A 22,365-nucleotide genomic window follows, 5' to 3' on the forward strand; every position below is an offset into this window, starting at 1 on the left:
TCTTCCTCACTTGAACAAAAGCACACCGGGCTAATTATAATTGCCACCGACACATGCTTGAACAATTTGAGTGTCGTCATCAATAACAAATCAGGAAAACCGGAGTGTTCCGGGTCCTGAGTCTCACATTTTTTTGGTTCCAAAGTAGGCTCATTGAAATCTGCACTAGGGGCAACACTAGAACAGCTAGTTTTGGAAAGCAAAGGAGTGGCAAAGAATGCTGAGGATTCTTGTATATGCACAAGAAATCATTATAGAAGGAAATTAATGTTAGTTTATTTATCTTATTAACAAAACTTGCTTGAGATTTTCAAACCTATTCAGAAGGTGGGCCAGATTCCTCTTAGAAAACAAACCAGAGCTAACTAGGTTAACCATCTTCTACTGAGGTAGCTCTGATCGTCTATGGCAATGGGCAGTTCCATCTCTGGGTAGCCCAGATCGGCTACCCAGGTAAAAATTGAGGTAGGAGGAGAACAAGCTGCTTCCTACATCCTTCACCGGTTGTCTGTGCCGCTGCCACTTCCAGCACTTCTCTTGGGTGGCTGATAGCCATAGTTATCAGAGATTTGGCAGGGAAGAGGGTCTAGGCAGAGTGGAGCTGTTACAGTGCTGAGGGTAGCCACTCTGCTGCTTGTGCACTGCATTGTGGGACCCTGGAGGACCCAGCATGAATTCCCCCTTCCCATCAGAGCTCTGAAGCTCGCTGCCACACTGTATGGGTGTGCAAGTGGCAACGCTCAGAGGAGGCTCATGTCATACCTCATGTCAGGGAGCATGAAGGTAGGTGCTTGCCTTTTAGGATTGTGCATTTTGTATTTTTTCTGTTTTGATTTGTACCAAATCTGAATCAACCCCATTTTGTATTTTGTCCAAAATTAAGCCTTCCGAATCACCCCAGTTTTGTTTTGCATCCGAATTAATCCGAATCTGAATCAGAATTAGTTCAGATTTAAAAATGGGTCACATGGTCAAAAGAGTGGGTGGGGCTTATAGTGCCCAATTAGTGGAAGCTACCACAAAAATTTCAAAGGAATTTGGCAAACTGCTGGTTTTTGGTGAATTTTTGAAGTTTGTGCATCTTTCAGATTTTCCCCATAGGATATGATAGAGGTCTCAGGAAAAGTATAGTTTCACGTGGAGGTGGGGTGGGGGTGGCCCAGAGTGGAGTGTGGTTGGTGGTAGTGTCCAGTTGATACAAGGAAGCTACCACAGTTTTTAAAGAATTAATGAACTTATGCGTCTTTCAGATTCTCCTCATAGGGTATAATGGAGGTTTCTGCAGTCCCATAACTCCACTTGAGGGACACTGGGGTGGCCCGGAGCAAGTGGTGGTGTAGTGCACATAGGGTGCCAACCACCCACATGGGTTGCCAACCCATGAAGTACAGGGTTTTGTTGTTCTAGAGGTGTTCTGAGAGTAGATTCTCTAGTAGCATATGAGAGTGGATTTATGGTTTTTCATTAAAAATCGCATTTGCGACCAGAGAATCTAAACTCAACACCTACTTGAGTTTCTTTCACAACAACTCTGTGAAGTAGGTTAGGCTGAGAGAGAAGTGGCTGGCCCAGAGTCACCCAGCTAGTTTCATGGCTGAATGGGGATTTGAACTCGGGTCTCCCCAGTCCTAGTCCAGCACTCTAACCACTACACCACGCTGGCTCACATGCCATTCCAAAGTAACAGTAACTGTACAATGAAACAATCTAAAACTTATTTGAGATCTGGGCGTGACTGAAGGAAGAAGAGTCAGGACAGACCAAAGGAAAGGAAACACAATGCAACAGTGATTTATGGAAATAATTGCTACAAGATGTGATGGCTCCATAGGATGTGATGATCGGATCACCAAAGTCCTTGGTTCTATACCTAGAGTGCCTTGCAGAAGATCAGAAGTAGGAATAACACACAATTTGCTATTAGGAATTATCTCGCAATGCTGATGGAATCCACAAATGATGGGGGCTTGTAATGAAGATTTCCACTGCTGCATATTCATTTCTTAATCACGTCAGCAGCTTTGCTTAGAAACTCTTACTTGGTTTTTAACGAGACATATTAATGATGAGAAGATAATGAGACATACTAATGGTCAGAAATGCTGACAGAGTTAAAGTGATTTCATTTTGGCTCCAGCTCCACAAAGCCAGGAAATTGGAACCTAAGCCTGAAGCCTTAACAGATGTGCCACATAATCCGTAACCATGTGTGATGTCACAGTCATCACTTACAACTTGTCCTCCATGCACCCGCACTTTTCCTTGGTCATTGAGGCCCAAATCAAGATGGAGGATGGAGTACCTGCCACCAGCAAAAGATGTCCCACCATGTTGTCCTGCTCCTGTACTGCCTTGTGAAGCATCTGAGCCTTATGGTATTGATAGAAGAATTCTGTGAGTTGACCCATGCCTGTTGGTTGCTTACACCATTCGCTTATAGCAGGCCTTGCTCAAACTTGCGCCCCTCAGCTGTTTTTGGACTTCAACTCCCATAATCCCCAGCCACAGTGGCCAATAGCCAGGGATTATGGGAGATGTAGGTCAACATCTGCAGGAGGGCCAAAATTGACCAACCCTGGCTTATAGGATGGGTTCAACAGCTAGGAAAGGGGTCCCTCTTCTAGCATCCTTCATCATCCTTATCTTGACTCAGCACAAAGGAGGTTTCATAGGACATGTGGTGGCTGGGGTGGTCTGTACCATCTGCGGGGAGGATGGCTCATGGTGATTTTTGACAAGGTCTACACCCCTAGAGATGGGAAAGAGGTGATTAGCAGTGCAAGGCTTTTGGATTTCAGGTGCCTTATCATGTTTTGATTCTCCTGACCATCAGGCCTGGAGTGGCCAACTGTGCATGGTGTTTTAAAAGCTTTGAAAAGTTTCCAAAACACACACAAAAAAACCCAACTGTAAAATTGTATCAGTGTTGTCAGAGGAATGGAAATAAAAATCGTTCCTCCAAAGATTACTCCATGGCGAGAGGACAACTTGCTCACTGTGTGACCTAATCATGACCCTAATCCTTATCTCTGTGCAAAAATCCTTACCTCTGTGCAAAAATGACTGCAATTTGACCCTAATGGTTTGGGGGCAGGGATCATGAAGGGGTGATAACACAGAGAAATCTGCAAGTGCAATGATGTTATCACCTATTTCCCCACCTCTAGGGGGTACATGTTGGCAAAAGTCACTGTAAGCCAGAGCTGCTCAACTTTGGCCTTCATGCAGATGTTGGCCTACAATTCCCATAATCCCTGGCTATTGGCTGTTGTGGCTGGGGATTATGGGAGTTGTAGTTCAAAAACAGCTGGGGGGGCTACGTTGAGCAGGCCTGCTGTAAGCATTTGTCCCCCAGATGGAGAGGAGAACTGGCCTTGTGGAAGCAAGCATGAATTGTCCCCTTGGCTAAGCAGGGTCTGTCCTGGTTTGTATTTGAATGGGAGACTGCATGTGAGGACTGTAAGATATTCCCCTCAGGGGATGGGGCTGCTCTGGGAAGAGTGCCTGCATGCTTGCATGCAAAAGGTTCCAAGTTCCCTCTCTAGCAGCATCTCCAAGATAGGCCTGAGAGAGATTCCTGCCTTCAGCCTTAGAGAAGCTGCATCCATTTCAATGCAGACAATACTGAGCTAAATGGACATAAGAACAGCCCTGCTGGATCAGGCCCAAGGAAGCCCATCTAGTCCACCATCCTGTTTCACACAGTGGCCCACCAGATGCTGCTGGAAGCTACAGGCAGGAGTTGAAGGCATGCCCTCTCTCCTGCTGTTACTCCCTTGCAACTGGTACTCAGAGGCATCCTGCCTTTGACGCTGGAGGTGGCCTCTAGCCCTCCTGACTAGTATCCATTGAAAGACCTCTCCTCCACGAAGTCATCCAAACCCCTCTCAAAGCCATCCAGGTTGTTGGCTGTCACCACATCCCGTGGCACATAATTCCACAAGTGGATGATGCGTTGTGTGAAAAAGTACCTCCGTTTGCTGGTCCTAAATTTCATGGCCATCAGTTTCATGGGATGACCCCTGGTTCTAGTGTTGTGTGAGAGGAAGAAGGATTTCTTTCTATCCACTTTCCAAAAGACCAATGGTCTGACATGGTCTAAGGCAGCTTCCTATGTTCTATGGTACCAATGGCCAAGAGTTGTGGGCCTGGCTCATAGACTGTAGTGGAGGCTTATAATGATGGAACCTTTGCTCCCCCCCTCCACACACACACATTAACAAAAGGGGAACCCCCATGCACCTTACATTTCGAGCCTGCTTTTCCATCTGTGCGGTTGGCATTGAGGCCAGCAAGGCTCAGAGCTGCCATTGGCTCATGCACAGAATGGGACCCCATGACATAGAAGAGACAGGTGGATTCTGCGAGGCACTGCTGCATGCCCACAGCGACACGACTACAGTCTCCAAGCATCGTTGCAAGACCATACATGTGCCGGATCAGTAAACGCCAATTCTGAATTCTTTTCAAAAAGCAATCTCTTTTCTTAATTGTTGGCAGAGGAAGCTTGTAATTAGTAGCCAGATTTGATTGGAACAGAGGGGGGTTCGCACATCACTAGAATCATCTCCGTTCCCAGGGTGCTTATCATCCTAATGCTTTATTGCTTTCTACTACTGTCAAGACTTTCTTCCTGGGGATGCCGGTACACCTGCAGGTCCTGACGGACACATGCAGTAAGCTGGAAAAATAAAATAAACGCATTTATTTCACTGATGAATGCTGCTGCCTTTCTGTAACAGAAGGCAGGAAAGAGGATGCTTGAGATTGCTCCTCTTGAGAAGAATGCAGCACAATGGCAGGGGGGAAAAACCAAAGGACACACCAAATAGACACCACCGGTAGTTTCTCCATTAGCTTAGACAAAGAGCCATTGCTGGAAGTTGAAGAGATCATAAACCTCCTGGAGCTAGTCATGCATTAATTAAGAAAGGCTAGCTGCTTTGGAAGTTGGGTTGGATGGGGCCGAGCAAACGGACAGGCTTGATGAACGATTTATTAATTATCTGAAAGCCACTAAGTGCCTCCCCTACGGAGACTCGGGCTGACTTCAAAGGTTCAGACTGATGCACAGTTTAAAATTTTAAAAAGGTTGGTTGCATTCTGGACACACTGTCAAGACCTCCTCTTTCCCCAGAATATATGCGTCGGAGGCAACGTGCATACAGAACGGGAGATTAATATGCTAATCTTGTCTGATAATGAAGTCGTACGGATGGGGGAGGGGGAAGAAGCACGGGATCATCAAGAAGGTCATTGAATGAGAGCAATGGAGAAGCTCAATCACACTTTTGATTTCAGCAAAAAGGGGGGGGGAAGAAAGCCCCAAAAAGACAACCGAGGTTGCTGCAAGAATGCCCTTTGGATACGGAACGCCCTTTGGGTGTGGGAACATGTACTTATATGGTTTGGCCTTATCTTGTTATTATCACATTTTGGTCTGAAATTAATAGAATGGCTAATATGACTTGACAGCGAACATCAGGCTCATTCACATGCCCCCGTCTTTGGTAGAAGGAACAGCCAGCTAACTGAGCAAAGAGGCACTTTTTAAAAGTGGTGATTCTCTTTATTGAGCAGGGGGAGAGCAACTGGCCCTATCCGTCCCCAGCACAGCATCCCTGCAGGGGCTGTTGCTGGTGTCTGTCTTATGTTTCTTTTTAGTTGGTGAGCCCTTTGGGGACAGGGAGCCCATTTATTTATTTATATCTATGTCAAGCGCTTTGGAAACTTTGGTTGAAAAGTGGTATATAAATATTTGTTGTAGTAGTAGGGTTGGAGAGCTGGGTGTGCTCCCGATGTGCCATCGGGAGAACACCAAAGATCAAGGGAGAAGAAGGGATTGATTTATTTATTTATTTATTTATTTATTTATTTATTTATTTATTTATTTATTTATTAGATTTATATACCACCTTTCCAAAATGGCTCAGGGCGGTTCACAGGGTGAACTGTGAACCGGTGAACCAGAATGTCATGTGGAAGGCAGGAACTGAGTATGACAGGCACAATCAACTCACATTCTGTCCCCAGAATTTTACTGACTGTCCCATCCAGCTCCCACCTTCCACACGATCACCTCCTCCTTCTACCTTGATCTCTGGAGTCCTCACAATGGCCGATCGGGTACACACCAGCAATCCTACCCTAAGCTGGTTGCTCATCCTACCCAGGTGGGGACCATAGGAACGAGCCTGTTGTTTGTTAAAGACATTCAGATTCTCTCGGATTATATCCCCAGTGTATGAAATGTAGCTTTACATCAAGACTTATGGCATCTTCAGGTATGGGGAGTTGCCAGGAAAATTATTATACTGCATTGGAAAGACAGATTTACTCCAGATTTGCAAATGCAGATAACTGATATTGGTGATAATTGTAGATATAGATAATTGACAAGGGGGTCATTCACACAGTCAAAAACTGGGTTTTACTGGGCTTGGTATATATGCAAGTCCAGTGATAAGGAGGGATTGTTGGCTGTTGAGCATGCAGGTACAAAGAGTTGGGAGACTGTGGCGGTGTGTGTGTGTGTGTGTGTGTGTTTGTAATTTCAAGCAAGAACTTCATTCCAAAATTTGATTTACAACAACCCTGCAAGGTAGGTTAGGTTGAGAGAAAAGACACTGGCCCATACTCACTCAGTGAGTTCCATGGCTGAGCGAGGATTTTAGTTCAGCACTCTAAACACTACGTTCTGCAGCAGGTCTGTTCCAACGTAGCCCTTCCCCCAGCTGTTTTTGGACTACAGCTCCCATAATCCCCAGCCACAGTGGCCAATAGCCAGGGATTATGGGAATTGTAGGCCAACATCTGCAGGAGGGCTGAAGTGGAGCAGCCCTGCTATACAGGCTTGTGTGATTGGCTTCTTTCTATAATATTTGTGAGAAGCGGAGGGAGGGGGAGAGAGAAAGCAAGAGAGAGAGATTTTATAGGCAGTAGAAAGAAAAAAAAGTAATGAACAAATGGCCATGCCAGTGAAATTACAGCCAAAGGCAAACTATGCACAGAAGACAGAAAACTCACAGTGAAGCCTCTTTTTCTTCACCACTGCAGGGTGTTTTTTTAAATAAAAAAAATCGCAGTACTCATTAACCTTTCCTTCAGCGTTAAAAGTATTCATGGCTTTTTTTTCCCTTGCAAAGTATGCTTAAGCCACATTACTCGCCATCATACAAATTCACAGCATGGCAACATCCAGCTCAGATAAAGAATGGCAAGCTGGAAGGGGAGCCGGATGGAGCTTAACGCTGTCATGACAGTGCCTGATCATCCTTCTTCAGCCCTGGGGGAGGTTTCCATCCTGGTGTGAGGGAAGCTGGGGGGATTTCCCAAAGACTAATAGCAAACTAACCCCAGAGAGAGGAGGATTTGATGGTGTGTTTTATTGCCTCTTCCCTCTGGTCTTTCTACAAAGGAACATAGGAAGCTGCCTTCTACTGAGTCAGACCATAGACTGGTCCATCTAGCTCAATATGGTCTACACAAGCTGACAGCGGCTTCTCCAAGGTTGCAGGCAGGAGTCTCTCTCAGCCCTCTCTTGGAGATGCCACAGAGGGAACTTGGAACTACAGTGGTCCCTCTACTTACGAAATTAATCCGTTCCGAATGCACATTTGTAAGTCGAAAAGTTCGTAAGTCGAAAAGCGGTTTCCCATAGGAATGCATTGGGAACGGATTAATGCATTCCGGAGCCTAGAAAAAAGACCCAGACCCCCAGTAAGGCTTGCAAACTGCACAGGAACATTTCTTTTCAAGAATAAACAGGCAGGCAAGTCAAGGAAACCGCATGTAAAATTCGTAAGTCGAGGAAACCCCATCTAAAAATTTGTAAGTCAAAAAAACCGCATCTAAAACCGGATCTAAACCTGCCGTTTGTAACTCGAAAAATACTTATGTCGAGTAGTTCGTAAGTCGAGGGACCACTGTATCTGCATGCAAATATGCAGGTGCTCTTCCCAGAGCAGCTCCATCCCTAAGGTGGGCCTGCTCAACTTAGCACCCCCCCCAGCTGTTCTTGAACTACCATAACCCGAAATCTGCAAACAGGCAAGAGGAACGTCCTTGCAGCTTGGGAGTCAGCAATCCAAACGCCGCTCATCAAGACGTGACCTATTCAGATGGCAAGCCGCGGAGTGAGGAGAGATCAGTGCTGCAGCCGGGAACATGTAAACCCTGAGAAGATTGTCAACGCTTTTCAAGGCAAGCAGCCCATTATGGAGGACAAATGTTGTAATGCATTAGGACTGCCAGAGTAATGGGGGAACATCTTGCCCCACACGGAGGCCCTGGCATGTTGGCATTTAGCTCTTTCTTCCGGGCCCGTTAGATTATGCAGATTCAGATAAATGGCATGCATTTAGCAATGAGGAGTTTCTATCAAAACAGCAAAAAATATTCAAGGATAAAAAGGTCAGGGAAGTTCTTAACACCCATAAGCGATGAAAATTTGCATTTTGCAGTTGATCGTGTCTGGAGCTGCCTGTTGGCAGGGCCTAGGGCAGGCCTGCTCAACTTAGCCCCCTCCCCAGCTGCCTTTGGACTACAACTCCCACAATCCCCAGCCATAGTGGCGAATAGTCAGGGACTGTGGGAGTTGAAGGCCAACATCTGCGGGAGGGCCAAAGTTGAGCGGCCCTGGCCTAGGGGTTTTGACAGCCTAGGTGAGGGGCTTCCAACCAGTGTTAAGAGTCGATGTCTATGGAGTCATATCTCCAACACAAAATATGTATACTTGTGCAACATGATGGGAACACCGGAAATTGCCATAAACTGAGTCAGACCATTGGTCCATCAAGCTAAGTACTGTCTGCACAGACTGGCAGCAGCTTCTCCAAGGTTACAGACAGGAGTCTTTGCCAGCCCTACCTGGGTAGGTTTGCCTGAGATTGAACCTGGGATCTTCTGCATGCAAAGCAGTTGCTCTTCCACTGAGTAGGGATGTGTTGAACCGAACCTGTCCATCTGGTCCGGGACCAATCCACCAAAGGCGGACCTACTGCCATTGCTGGGCTCCGGGGGGGTGCTGTTGCAGCCACGGGGGGGGTCTCCTGGTGTCCCCCCTCCCCCTGCTGGCCTCTCCCCAGTTATTTTTGGCCCATTACTGGCCATTTTGGGGCTGTTACAGGCCTCTCTGTATGTTGGTAGCCATTCTGGTGGCCACCGCACATGCCCAATGGCCATCTGGGTGGCCAGGTCATGACCCCAGCCACACAGATGGCCATTGGATATGCACAGCAGCCTCCAAAATGGCCACCGCAGAGAGCCCTGTAATGGGCCAAAAATGACTGGAGAGAGGCCTGGGGGAGGGGGACACCAGTTTGGTTTGACTCCAGTTCCACTCAAACCGAACTGGGTTTTCCAGTTTTGTGCACATCTTGACCACAGGACAGCAGCTCTCCAAAGTCTCAGGCAGGAGTCTTTTCCAGCCCAACCTGGGTTTGCCTGGGATTGAACCTGGGACCTTCTGCATGCAAAGCAGATGCTCTTCCACTGAGCGACAGCCCCGTCCCCTACGCAGAATATTGTAAAGTGCTCACATGCTGTCCCCCATCCAAATGCAAGCCAAGGTAGACCCTGCTGAGGAAGGTGACAATTCATGCTCACTGCCACAAGACCAGCTCTTCTCTCCATCTGTGTCATTCACAGTAGCCAGCCTTACCCAGACAGGGGAAGTAACACCTTCTTCCCAGATCCTGCAATTAACAGTCCAGCTGTGCCATGACAAGAAAAGAAAGGTCCCACCCAAAGCCATGCCCTTTAGGTCTGTGATTACTCAGGTGACAACCTGAGACAGCCAAGCTTGCAAGAAAACAGCAGCACATAAACAAGATGCTTGTGAGTGACAGATTCAATCTCATTCATGGGATATTTTCCGGGGAGATCAGACTCGGCTACTGATAGCTTGTCAAGAGACTCACTTGATATTAAGCCTCAAAGACTCCGATGAAGAAACAACAGAGGGTCCGCCCATTGTGGCCTTTCCAACTGCCTGAATAACATTAAGTGGTGTGATGGCTTCAATGAACAGGTCAAGAAATGCGACATTTAAAAACAGTGTTTTAGGTTCATAAAGCTTCTCTAGCTTCTTTGGATCCCAGATTTGTATCCCACCCACTCGTCCTCTTTGTTGACAAGATGGTACAGGCTATTTGATTTATTTTTACACTTATGTCCTGCTCTTCTTCTCAAAAGCCCAGGGCGGTGTACATGTCTCTCCTCACAACAACCCTGTGAGGTAGGTTAGACTGAGAAAGAAGTGACTGGCCCATAGCTACCCAGTGAGTTTCATGACTGAACAGGGATTGGAAATCGGGTCTCCCCAGACCTGGTACAACCCTCTAACCACCACGCTATTGTTAAGTGGATACACTGCTGCTTGAACAACAAGACACAGTGATAGGGATGTGCACGAAACGATTTTAGCGATTCGATTTGAGTTTGAATTGAATCAGCCTGAAGAAGCAATTCTGTGAAGAAGCAATGTGACATTTGAGAATCTAATGCATTTAAGCTCTTGGATGTTACATTACTTCTACAAAGGGATGCATTATGAGAAAAAGTTAGTTAACACTAGAGAATCTAAAATACATTTTAAAATTCCCCCAAATCACCCGAGTACCCCACTGCCTTGCAGCTTGGGTGGTAGTAGGTATCCATACCACCCTATCCTCATACCCACTCTGGAGTACCTAGGAGTTACTCACAGGGAATAATGGGTCTACTTCAAATTCCCATTATTCCCTATGGCAGAAAAAGACAAAATCACTTAAAGCTAAAGAATTCCTAAACCAGAGTGATGGTTTATGACTCCTATGACTCCAACCTTTATGACATAAGTCCTGCTCCAAGGAAGTCATGATATCACTGGCTAGGATTTAAAGTCACACAATTTATGCAGTGTGTTAGGAAAGGTAAATGCCCTTGAGGCCGTCTAATGTGGATTTGGCGTTTGATTTATATCCTTGCCAAAATGACACCTTCCTTTTGAACTATAATGAATATTTACCAACAACAAATGCGCTTGATTTTGAAGCCCTCGGGCCTCTAGTTCGCGGTACAGAACAGCCTACTTTCCATGTGATTAGTCTGTCTTTATTCACTTGCTTCCCCCTAGGAATATGCCTTTTCCCAGAGAAATGGGGTCTCGGCGTGAAATTTGCATAGCCAACATATGCCAGCAAAACAAGAAGTGACAAAGTTGCAGATTAAATCCTTAATGATTTATATCAAGGTTCCTGTGTTCTAAAAGGGGAATGAACTTCCATCACAAAACAGTCTCTTCCCCCACAACAAAGAATGCGCAAGTATCAACGGAGTCTACAGTTCCCCTCTTGAGCTCCGTCGCTCACCAAGGCTGACGAAACAACTTAGTCGTTTATTTCACTGGATTTCCTTGGAGACGTAAAGGAGGCGAGCACCTATTGGGACCTGCTTGCATGCAGAAGGTCCCATATTCCCTCCCTGGCAGCCTCTCCAAGAAAGGGCTGAGAGAGACTCCTGCCTGCAACCTGGGAGACGCCGCTGCCAGTCTGGGTAGACAATGCTGAGCTAGATGGACCAAGGGTCTGACTCAGTAGAAGGCAGCTTCCTAGGTCCTAGGACATTTTGGCACAAGGTAGGCTCAGCTTGAGTTAGACAGTGACGAGGTGAAAAAGTGGTCAAGGAACTGCTCCTTTAATAGCTGTGGAAAAGAGAAGTCCACAAGGCCCGCCCACAAATTTGGACCATCAATGCCATCTCCAGGGATGAATGCCCATAATGATTTTGGAAAACCTTTACCCCGCCTAGAAATGGAAAACACGTGATAGCATTGCAGAACATCAGGAAGAACTTATGTGAGGAGGAGAGCTGGTCTTGTGGTAGCAAGCATGACTTGCCTCCTTTGCTGAGCAGGGTCTGCCCTGGTTTGTATTTGAATGGGAGACCTGTGTGAGTACGGTAAGATATTCCCCTCAGGGGATGGGGCTACTCTGGGAAGAGCATTGGCTTGGGCCCTGGGTATTTAAGAGAACCCTGTTAACTTGGCAAAGAGCCACCTTTTAATGTGGTGATTCTCTTTATTTGGCAGGGGGAGAGTAACTGGCCCTATCCACCCCCAGCACAGTACTTCCAGTGACTGTTGCTGATGTCTGTCTTATGTTTCTTTTTTGATTGTGAGCCCTTTGAGGACAGGGATCCATCTTATTTATTTATTATTTCTCTGTGTAAACTGCCCTGAGCCATTTTTGGAAGGGTGGTATAGAAATCGAATTATTATTACTATTATTATTATATTATCCCCACCACCCATTGAAGTCATCTAGAGAGATCTGTTTCCAGTTGCCGCCAGCTCGGCTGGTGGCCACGTGGAGGCATCAGATGCGGCACCGGATTCTCCAACCCTCCACCCCCCACCTCCCAAATGACAGCCAAGGTCAGCTGTGGCCCAGTTCTCAGAATGGCCTCTGTGCATGCGCAGAGGCCATTTGCATCACCATACGATTTGCGTGGTTATGCAAATGGAAATCTTCAGCAGATTCCCTTTTAAAAGTATACCCTCTGAGCCAGTCTGTGAGCCGGTTCGGCCCGACTCGATGGCTGAACCGGACCCGACTCACACACCCCTACCTTCAGCCACACCCCCTCTTTGATCTTAGGAATCTGCATGGGAAGGAAGCTCTCCAACCAAAACTGCACCTTGACAGCAGAGCAACACAAATATGTTCAACTTCTTCTGCAAATGCTAATGCAGCCATAAATGTCACCTTGTTGGTATTTATTGATGCACTGAAATAATGAGGCTGCTTTTTTATTAAAAAAAAAAAAGTGCGAGGGACCACAACTTTTTAACAGTGCAAGAAGCAAGCAGTGAAATTTATTAGGAACATAATGCAGGATGAATTTAGAGAAAGGGAAGCATTTGTCTATGTAGCTCTGATGTGCCCTACAAGTCGCAATCTTTTAAAGAGACACATTTATATAGTTTTACATACACAAACAAAATATTGATGTGAGTTTCAGTGGTTTGCCCTTGGCTTCTGCTTCCTCCAAATACCACAAACCTGGAAATATAAAAGTAAATGTGGGAGAAATCTTCTCTTACAGCCCAATCATTCCTTTCCTTATTTGTACCTCAAGTATAACAACAGCACGGAAAAACACATTCTGTTCAGTCTACAGTAGCTTTGCAGTAAAGATCAGTGAAACCAAGTCAGGTTGCAGGGATGGAATCGCAGTGAATGTAACTCAAGCTTAAAAAACATGCTGATTGCTGTTTAAAGTCTGTGGAAGATATATAAATCTCAACAGGCTACCCAGGAAATGGAGCAGTTTTAGCTGTTGTGGTTCAAACCATGTAGACTGCTATGGCTCACGAGAACAGCTGAGAAATGGTGAGGGAAGAGAGAAATTTCTGCCCTGGGCCTTGCTACATAGCCAGGACATTTTTGCACAAAAAATTAAGTTTGCAGGAGCCCGAGTCATAATGCTGCACACATTTCTGCACACGCATACATGTGTTTGTGTGAATGACTGTAAAGGTAAAGTGTGCCGTCGAGTCGGTGTCGACTTCTGGTGCCCACAGAGCCCTGTGGTTGTCTTTGGTAGAATACAGGAGGGGTTTACCATTGCCTCCTCCCTCACAGTATGAGATGATGCCTTTCAACATCTTCCTATATCTCTGCTGCCCAAAATAGGTGTTGGGAAATATACCAGCGGGGATTTGAACCGGCAACCTCTGGCTTGCTAGTCAAGTCATTTCCCCACTGCACCATTAGGTGGCTATGTGAATGGCTGTACCTGTGTTCATTTTAAAAGTGAACCAGGATACAAGCCTTTCAAATGTGTGGCATAGCTAGGAAGTGTCCTTCTGTACCTGAGTTCAACATAAGATGTGAATCTGTAGACCGTACAGATGTGAATCTCTGCACTGTACACTCGTTGTATGAGTGTTGAACATAACGTGTGAATGGGCCCAATGTTACATTGACTCCTGCCCGGGCGCATAGCTAGGGGAGACGGGGGCCTATGTTCGCAGCCCCGCAGAATGAGGGAGATAATGAAGAAAATAGGAAATGGTGGAGCTGGGGGCGGGTGGGTTCTTTGAACCCATCCGCTCAATTATAGCTACACCCCTGCTCCTGCCTGCAGCCTTGGAGAAGCCACTGCCAATCTGCGTAGACAATACTGAGCTAGATGGACCAAGGGTCTGACTGGTATATGGTATCTGAAGGATATCGCAGCCTTCTATGCTCCTATTCTCCTCTCTCCAGATAGGGCTGGGAGCAACACTTGCCTGTAACCTTGGAGAAGCCGCTGCCAGTCAGTAGAGACCAGAGCTGCTCAACTTCAGCCCTCCTGCAGATGTTGGCCTACAATTCCCATAATCCCTAACTACTGGCCACTGTGGCTGGGGATTATGGGAGTTGTAGTCCAAAAACAGCTGGCAGCGGGGCGGGGGGGGGCTAAGTTGAGCAAGCCTGGTGTAGACAATATTGAGCAAAATGGACCAAGGGTCTGATTTGGTATAAGGCAACTTCCTTTATGCTTTGTATTTCCACTGGGAGTTCGATTTCTTCGCCTAGGGAACACTAATAGGAACATAGGAATATAGGACATAGGAAGCTGCTGTATACCGAGTCTCTCTCTTAGCCTTATCTTGGAGAAGCCAGAGAGGAAACCTTCTGCTCTTCCCAGAGCGGCTCCATCCCCTGAGGGGCCTATCTTGCAGTGCTCACACTTCTAGTCTCCCATTCATATGCAACCAGGGTGGACCCTGCTTAGCTAGGGGGACAAGCCATGCTTGCTACCACAAGACCAGCTCTCCTCTCAGCCGTCTTCTGAATGCACATGCATAGGATCTGTCTCAACAAGTAGTTTTGCTACTTTTCAAACACATCAGAGCCTTGATGCAGCCACGAGCCTCTGTTTAAGGGCTAGTATTTGGCCTGATCTTCCCTTCTCAGTTTTTTATACCCATCCTCCTTCCCTACGGCAACAACTTCTTCTTCTTCTTCTTCTTCTTCTTCTTCTTCTTCTTCTTCTTCTTCTTCTTCTTCTTCTTCTTCTTCTTCTTCTTCTTTGCAGTCAAAAAGCCCTTAAAAATGTCAGCTGGAAACTAGTGTAACACCAAGTATTGTTAGTCCCTTAAAAAAAAAAAATCCTACGACTTTTTCTATGACTCTATTGCTCTTGTCATCTTCAATACGGAACATGTTCACCTGTCTTTTTCTCTTTCTTCCTTCCTCTGAATGGTTGGATGTTACATCTAGGCATGGTCAAAGACAGAGAATCTCTTTCTCATCCTGACATCCACCCCAGACCTCCATTCTGCCAGAAATTGTTATCAGCATCTACTAAAAGGGATGGAGTGACTGCTGTTGCTTCGAGACGTTTCATACACAGCTGGAGTTCTTTTCAGGACTGAAATACCAAGTTTTTTTGGGGGGGGGGCAGGCAAAGCAGAGATGCAGCCGACCGTGAAAAGAGATCCCAGAATGAGAACTTCATTCTCTGCAGGTGAAAGGAGAGGCGGGGACCAGGAAGCATCACAGACACTTTGTTTTGCTAAGTTTTCTTTCTTTTCATGCCAAACAGGGTAACGGCATGAAGGAGAGGACCCAAGAAGTAATGTGCCACTTAGATTCTTTCAGGCCTGGTGCCATACTTATGAGCCCATTGTTCAACGCCTAGCTGCTCTTTTAGCTTTCTGTAGTTTGGGCACCAACGACGGGTAGTGATTAATGGGCAGTCAATGTGGCAGGTCATCATCAGAGCTGGTCTTGTGGTTGCTGGCATGAATGGTCCCCTTTGCTAAGAAGGGTCTCTGACTCCGACACCCTCCGACTCAGTTCCTCTCTCCCGAATGATCACTTCCTCCTTCTCACCTTGCTTTCTCTCTCACACATGATCACAAGAAGATTCGGAGGAGCTGGTCTTCTGGGCAGCAAGCATGACTTGTCCCCTTTGCTGAGCAGGGTCTACCCTGGTTTGCATTTGAATGGGAGGCTACAAGTAAGCTATTCCCCTTAGGGGATGGGGCCGCTCCAGGAAGAGCATCTGCCTGCTTGCATACAGAATGTTCCAAGTTCCCTCCCTGGCAGCATCTCCAAGATAGGGCTGAGAGAGACTCCTGCCTGAGAGGGACTCCTTGGAGAAACTGCTGCCAGTCCAGTGGCAGAGCCAGACCACGAGCCTCCCATGCCCGGCCACCGCCTGGGCCCCGCTCACCCCACCCCCGCATCAGACGTCAGGTGCAGGGGGCGTGGTCTGGCTCCTGAAAGGGGCAACATGGCCCCGTTCAAGAGTTAGAGCCAGGCTGGCACTGCATTTACTTCTGACTGGTGCCGCACTGTGAATGCAGCATTGGTCATCCAACTCCCGAACAGGGCTGCTTGGCCCCGTTTGGGAGCTAGATTGGGACCGGTGCTGCGTTCGTAGCGCAGCCAGGAGCGGCTCTTCCCTGCTTTAAAGACAGGAAAGAGCCACTCTTGGCCGCACTGCAAATGCAGCACCGGCCATTTAACTCCCGAACAGAGCCGCGCGGCCCCATTCAGGAGTTAAACCAGCACCCCCCGCGTCTGATGTCAGATGCTGGGGGGTGGTGTGTGTTGGGGCCGCGAGGTGCGGCCCCTGAGGGGAGGCGGCCTGGGTTCTTTGAACCCATTCGCCCAATGGTGGCTCCGCCTCTGTGCCAGTCTGTGTAGAGAATACTGAGCTAGATGGACTAATGGTCTGACTCAGTAGAAGGCAGCTTCCTATGTGCCTGTCCTTGATATCTGGGTGGTCAGCTTATGCCTGTCTCCAAGGTGGCTCATGCATACAGGCTTTCAATCCAAGTATTCAACTTCCCTGATAAAGCTCACCTGCTATTGAGTATTAGGAAACTATCTCAAGCTTCTATTTTAATGGTTTAAATTGTGTTCATGTTTTAGTTATTGTCTTAAATCAGAACTTAAATTCTAAACCACCCAGAGATTTTATATATCTATATCTATATCTATATCTATATCTATATCTATATCTATATCTATATCTATATCTATATCTATATCTATATCTATATCTAGATATGGGATCATATATTGAGATATCTATCTATCTATCTATCTATCTATCTATACATACATACATACATACATACATACATACATACATACATACATACATACACACATATATATATGACGGTATAGAAATGTGCCAAGTCAATGAATAAAGTTACTCTTCAATGGGCTCAAGCTACCTGCACTGTGCTTGTTTCAGTGCCCTCCTGACAATCTACCTGTTTGTTTATCAAGACACTAAAAGTGCCAGTGCCGCAATCATCCTCCAGTTCTCTCATCCTCCAACAAGAATGGGTACCATTCAAGGAAACCCCAGGCATCCTGTCCTTTATAGAAGTAGGCGCAGCTAGAAGGATGCTAATGGTCTATTCTCAGGGCCAGTCTAAACTGCACTCTTAGACCAAGACTGGAAACTAAGTGATATAATAGCATTCATTCATTCAAATCTGGTTTGTTTGATTGTTTGTTTATTGCATTTATTGCATGCATTCCCCCTCCACTTCAGTACACTACTGCTCGGGACCACCACATTAATACAATAGATAAAATATTAAATGGTCATAAATTAATAAAACGAAACAAGTTAAAAGACCAAGCTAAAATCATGTTTAAAAATTACAAATTCTAAAAGTTTCAAATTAAACATGATGAGTAAAAGGATAACTAAGAATGGGGGGGGGTGGTACCCACCAGATATAAGCCTCTGAAAAAGATTGGTCTCTGGAGCAACCCAGAGAGACCATATTATGCCTGTCTTGAAACAGTTACACTGGCTGCCAATATGTTTCTCAGCAAAATATAAAGTGCTGGTTATTACCTTTAAAGCCCTGAATGGCTTAGGTCCGAGTTATCTTAGAGAGCGCCTTCTTCTGCATGATCCCCACCACACGTTAAGGTCATCTGAGGAGGTCCATCTCCAGTTACCACCAGTTCGTCTGGTGACGACTCAGAGGCGGGCCTTCTCTGTAGCTGCTCCTGGGCTATGGAATGCACTCCAGGCAGAAATCCGTAATTTGAGTTCATTGCTTTCTTTCAGGAGAGCCCTTAAAACCTATCTGTTTGGCCTGGCCTTCCAGGGTTTTTAAACTGCTGTAAACTGTTTTAAATTGTTTTAAATGTTTGTCCTGGTTTACCAGGGTTTTTAGCTGTTGAATGGTTTTATTCTGTTTTTATAGTTTTGATTTTAATTGTTAACTGCTTTTAATTGTTTTTATTCTGTTATAAACTGCCCTGAGCCATTTTGGAAGGGCGATATATAAAGCGAATAAATAAATAAATAAACAAACAAGGATGTTTCTTAAATTGTTTTTTAAAACCCCCGAGGGATGGAGCATGGTGAAGCTCTTCCAAGAGGGCGCTCCCAAGCTGAGGGTCACCAACATGCTTCCGAGCCTACATTTCCCCACCCCATTGTCTGGTGAGTATGTACAGCAGGAATATACTGCCACGTTTTGTTGTGTGTCCATTCATCTAGAAGAAAGTGCCATTGTGTTAATGGGCCCTTGTAGGCAGGCCTCCAGGGACATGAGGCTTCAAGGGTTTTCCCAAAGGAGAAACTGGGGTTTGTCGTGTAAAACTAGTGTAAAACACTGGATGATGGGTTTTTGGAAGAATAAAGCGATATTTGTTATATCATGCACTTAACTGGGAACCCCAATTTGTATTTACACCCTTAAAAGTGTTAATCACTTGCAAAACCTTGAGTTTGTGGCACAAAATGAGACCAAGCTATCAGAACACTCTGGAAGAGGATTTGAGGGCATACCTGATTTGGGGGTTTGTAGTTAAGAGAGTTCATATAGTATTAAACTGGGATGACCTCAAATTGAAAAGTTCACGAGTAATGAAAATGGGAGGTGGCAATGACCGGACTCTGCAGGTTTGATCACTTGAGTCTTTATTAAAAACCAGGATTCATTTTAATGCAATGAAGCACATAATTGGCATCAAGCGTTTCAAGATCCACACACAGTGCTGTGATCAGAATCCTTAATATTTCCAATTTATGTTTTGTTTTGTTTTTAAAAATAAAAAATAAAAATAGATGCTTTCACTATTTGCATTTTTAAATTGGGTTGCCTTAGATAGCTTAAACTAATTAAAAACTGGTTGGATTTTATTGAGCCCAAGGAGATCCAGTGGCCAGTGACAAATCTTTGTAAGCCTTACCTTGAATTCCCCAGTAATTATTCCAAAGTCAGCCAAGACTGTGGCATGGAGATGGATGGGTTCTCTTGAGACTACTCCACCTTGAATAATCAGAAGAGGGCCACAAGGTCAATTACTGTTTCGGTGTGCCCCATCTCTACTGCATGCAAATCAGTTTACTCACAGCTCTGGCAATGCTTTGATAACATTTATTCCGTTCCCTTTATCTCGCCAACTGCAGGCGCTCACGATAGGCACACAAAGCAATCCCCCAACAGAAATGTGCTGAATAATACCGAAACAACATCATCTGTTGCAAAGAAAGCACCACCACGTTGGCCAGGAGGGGAACTTTCCATTTTAAACAGGAGTTTGTCTTAGAAATGGATCAAATGAGTTCATAGGCCATGAGCGGTGTCAGTCAGCAGGCAGTGGCCAATCTGGAGGGAGGACAAGTAATGCCTGGCAGGCAAGAGACATCATCATCCCCTAAGGATGTCATGGGTTCAAACTTAAGGTTTGGATTTAAGCCAGCAGGATATCTGTCTAAGTCAATGGTTCCCAGCCAGGGTTCACCCTGATATTGCTGAACTACAACTCCCAGCATCCAGAACCCTAATAAAGTATAGCTGGGAATACTGGGAGTTGTAGTTCAGCAACATCTGGAGGACTCCAGGTTGGGAACCACTGGTCTAAGTCGTTGGACCCGAAATGCCGAAGAGCATTCACTCTGGCATAGGAACATAGGAAGCTGCCAGATACTGAGTCAGACCATTGGTCCAGCTAGCTCAGTATTGTCTTCACCGACTGGCAGCAGCTTCTCCAAGGTTGCAGGCAGGAATCTCTCTCAGCCCTATCTTGGAGATGCTGCCAGGGAGGGAACCTGGAACCTTCTGCTCTTCCCTCAGTGGTTCCATCCCCTGAAGGGAATATCTTGCAGTACTCACACATCAAGTCTCCCATTCATATGCAACCAGGGTAGACCCTGCTTAGCTAAGGGGACAAGTCATGCTTGCTACCACAAGGCCAGTTCAATGTTCAATGATTCAGTGTTCTTCCATCTGCCCTCCTGCAGGGCAGATTTCGGGGTGCTCCTTATCTGACCCTGTTAGGGGGTCATGCAGACTGTGGATCAAATATTGTTATGCTGCCCTTTATATCACAATATGCATTATTAACCCTAGGAACATAGGAAGCTGCTTTATACCGAGTCAGATGCTTGGGTCCACCTAGCTCAGTATTGTCTGTACAGACTGTCAGTGGCATCTCCAAAGTTGCAGGCAGGAGTCTCTCTCAGCTCTGTCTTGGAGATGCCAGGGAGGGAACTTGGAACCTTCTGCATGCAAGCAGGCAGGTGCTCTTTCCACAGCATCCCCCATCCCGAGAGGAACTTCTTACAATACTCACACATGTATTCTCCCATCCAAATGCAAAATGGGGTGGATCCTGCTTAGCAAAGGGGACAATTCATGCTTGCTACCATATGACCTCCTCTGGTCTTGTAGAACCCCTACTTTAATTTATTTATTTTTAAGCCAGGCAGATTGGAGGAGTTATCTCTCATATATTTGCTTTCTGATACGAATGTAGAGAATTTGGGGAAAGTTGCCAAGTTTTGTGAAATTGATTTAGCCTGTCACAGTAAAATGGTGGTGTCATGTGAATGCTAAGTGGCACATCTATCTAGGTATACTTTAATTCATATTGATTTCTATTTTGGTGTGTGTGTGTTTTAAAATCTATATCATCTTGTGTTGGTCTTGTGGTAGCAAGCATGACTTGTCCCCTTGGCTAAGCAGGGTCCACCCTGGTTGCATATGAATGGGAGACTTTCTTTTAACACATTTTTTATATCCTGCTCTTCCTCCAAGGAGCCCAGAGCAGTGTACTACATACTTAGTACCAGAGCGGTGTACTACATACTCCTCACAACAACCCTGTGAAGTAGGTTAGGCTGAGAGAGAAGTGACTGGCCCAGAGTCACCCAGCAAGTCTCATGGCTGAATGGGGATTTGAACTCGGGTCTCCCCAGTCCTAGTCCAGCACTCAAACCACTACACCACACAGCAGATGGTTCCATGTTCCTTCCCAGCCATCTCCGAGAGAGAACTGAGAGAGACTCCTGCCTGCAACCTTGGAGAAGCCGCTGCCAGTCTGGGTAGACAATACTGAGTGAGATGGACCAAGGGTCTGACTCAGTATATGGCAGCTTCCTGTGGTTTTTTGTAGGTCTTATCATTGTTGCTCTATGGCTGTAATAAACTCAATTCAATTCCTACTGGTTTGGCTGTTCTGATGTCACAGAGGAGCTGGGTGATTTAGAGCTAGGCAGCTGAGTGCTAAGAAGGATTCCGAAAACCTTAACAATTCCGGTTGATGTACTGTGCAATGGTACATCAGTCTAGTATTAACACAGCTTGCACACAAGCTGTGCAGCTGCACAAGAGCAAGCCCCTTATTTCCATTTGTAAATATCCTCTAATTCTATTATCCACCAGTAATGCTTAACTGACAGCTGCAGATCACTTCCACATGGGAGCTAGTTTATTTAAGTCAACATTTCTTTGTTATTGCATTACACTACAGGTGGGGATCTTGCAGAATCTCAGTTAGCCTGAATTGAAATGTATTTGTGCACAACCTTGGGCATACAGTCCAGAACAGTAGTGTTTTATGTATTATTGTTTTTAACGAGTTATTCCCTTTATAAATAGAGATTTTTATAAAATTTGTATTATCTGTCATTTTGCATTTTTAATTATGTATTTGAATAATTATTTCAATTAGGCATCAATAATATTGTAAACTGCTTTTAGATCATCTATACTTTTGTATCCTAATTATGTATGGTTTTAAATTATACTGTAAATTGCTTTGAGATGTTTTCATGAAAAGCGGTATATAAATCAAATAAATAAATATAAATAAATGTGCTCACCCACATACATGCCCAGCCATCTACATTTCAATATGCATGCTCCCAATTATGATGAGCAATGCTAATATGAGGCTCATCAGATGGGACAACCAAATGCACAGCACAATGAAGAAAGGCATCTGCACCTGGGATGCACATGCAGTTTCCAATTCAGCAAGACGCCTGTGAGGCTATTCTCATGACCAATGAGAGTGGACTGGAGGGAAGGCACACTCCTACCTTGTGCCTTCTAGA

At 45.6% G+C, this 22,365-nt stretch overlaps 1 long non-coding RNA gene across 1 annotated transcript in view; it reads right to left on the bottom strand.

Annotated features, from left to right (window-relative positions):
- LOC128334781 (uncharacterized) overlaps positions 1-22,365 on the bottom strand; it is a 167,453-nt gene that overhangs the window by 42,727 nt on the left and 102,361 nt on the right. The window contains exon 3 of the long non-coding RNA XR_008311397.1: positions 19,215-19,294. This is a non-coding gene — a long non-coding RNA (uncharacterized LOC128334781). The remainder of the gene's footprint in view (positions 1-19,214; positions 19,295-22,365) is intronic.

This window comes from Hemicordylus capensis, chromosome 10 (genome assembly GCF_027244095.1).
Source record: "Hemicordylus capensis ecotype Gifberg chromosome 10, rHemCap1.1.pri, whole genome shotgun sequence".
Classification (NCBI taxonomy): domain Eukaryota; kingdom Metazoa; phylum Chordata; class Lepidosauria; order Squamata; family Cordylidae; genus Hemicordylus; species Hemicordylus capensis.